The following is a 2,325-nucleotide window of genomic DNA, read 5'->3' as shown; positions in this document are numbered from 1 at the left end:
ATGTATATATATATATGTATATATATATATATATATATATATATATGTATATATATATGTATGTATATATGTATGTATATATATATATGTATATATATATATATATATATATATATATATATATATATATGTATATATATGTGTGTATATATATATATATATATATATATGTATATATATATATATATGTATATATATATATATGTATGTATATATATATATATATATGTATATATATATATATGTATGTATATATGTATATATATATATATGTATGTATATATATATATATGTATGTATATATATATATATGTATGTATATATATATATATATGTATGTATATATATATATATATGTATGTATGTATATATATATATATATGTATGTATATATATATATATATGTATGTATATATATATATGTATGTATATATATATATGTATGTATGTATATATATATGTATATATATATATGTATGTATGTATGTATGTATGTATGTATGTATATATATATATATATATATATATATATATATATATATATATATATATATATATATATATATATATATATATATATATATATATATATATATATATATATATATATATATATATATATATATATATATATATACATTTATCTTTTTATTTTTTTATAATAATGACATTTTAAAATCAGTTATAAGGCCATCACCATGCAACCAGAAGGATCCGTCTAACCTGTAACCTGTTTTGAAAAAGTTTCATTACAATTATTAGGGGTGTCAAAAAAATAAATAAATCTATGTTTGATTAAATTGCGATTCTTATTTGAAACTATTGTTAATCAATTGTTTAATTAATTGTTTTAGTCTGTCTTGTCCAGCCACTTAGACAAATCATATAGTAGATGTAGGTGATCATATCTACTGTACAGATTTACTTTAGAAAAGAGAAGTGTTGGATACTACTTTTGTTGCCTTATTTGTATTTTACTTTATTCAAATTTTAGGAAGCATTTTATTAAACAAAACCAATTTTCTCTCAAGTAAAATAAAAATGTCTTAGAGCCGTTTGTCTATTTTATATAGGAATGTAGTTAATCATAGAACTGGCGCCCAATGTTATTAAAACAAGTATTGATTTTTAATCGAGAATTGATTCCGAATTGAATCGGTCTGAATCGAATCGTGTGGTGCCCAAAGATTCAGAGCCCTAATAATTATACCAATTAGGTAATACATTGCAAGAATTGGTCTGAGTCGAGAATCATGTTGAATGGAAAATTGATTCTGAATCAAATAGTCACCCCAGGAATCGGGTGGTATAGTTAGAGGCCCAAAGAGTCACACCCCTACTACTCGCCGACAAGTTCTTCAGAGAAGACGTCGAAGAAAATCTCTCACAAACTGCGATATGCAACAAGTCGAGCTAATGACGAGGATAGACGGCACAGCTTCTACTCGTTCTATTCTTTGAGTTTACAATGCAGATGCCTTCAGACCAACACTGCTGGTGCACTCACAGCTGTTATGATCCATAGAGGACAAAATAATGGCATGCTGGTATTTTAGGCGCCAGCGCCGTTCACAGATACTTAAACTTACTTCCTGGTTCCTCGTTTTGATGTACACTTCTAACACGCTCCAATCCCAGGAAAACACTTTAGCTAAACAGCTTACCGCAGTCTCTAAGACACTGATCTCTTCCGCTCTTCTTTTTTGAATGGCCGAGAGTAATCCAATTATAGAAACCTAAATAGACTTGACAGGTTGAGCTCTTGAGGAAGAAGAAAAGAAAAACATCACTCCTGGACAGAAAGTAGAGCCAAGATGTACCCTGCTATGTAACCGTGTAATGCTCTTCCATATCAGTAGGTGGCAGCCGGTAGCCAATTGCTTTGTCGATGTCGGAAACAGCGGGAGGCAGTGTGCAGGGAAAAAGGTATCTAATGCTTAAACCAAAAATAAATAAAAGGTGAGTGCCCCTAAGAAAAGGCATTGAAGCTTAGGGAAGGCTGTGCAGAACGAAACTAAAACTGAACTGGCTACAAAGTAAACAAAAACAGGATGCTGGACGACAGCAAAGACTTACTGTGGAGCAAAGGCGGCGTCCACAATGTACATTCGAACATGACATGACAATCGACAATGTCCCCACAAAGAAGGATAAAAACAACTGAAATATTCTTGATTGCTAAAACAAAGTAGATGCGAAAAAAATCGCTCAAAGGAAGACATGAAACTGCTACAGGAAAATACCAAAACAAGAGAAAAAGCCACCACAATAGGAGCGCAAGACAAGAACTAAAACACTACACACAGGAAAACAGCAAAAAACTCA

Source organism: Entelurus aequoreus, linkage group LG13, assembly GCF_033978785.1.
Source record: "Entelurus aequoreus isolate RoL-2023_Sb linkage group LG13, RoL_Eaeq_v1.1, whole genome shotgun sequence".
Taxonomy (NCBI): domain Eukaryota; kingdom Metazoa; phylum Chordata; class Actinopteri; order Syngnathiformes; family Syngnathidae; genus Entelurus; species Entelurus aequoreus.
The sequence above is the reverse complement of the archived record's forward strand: the minus strand, read 5'-3'. Positions refer to the sequence as shown.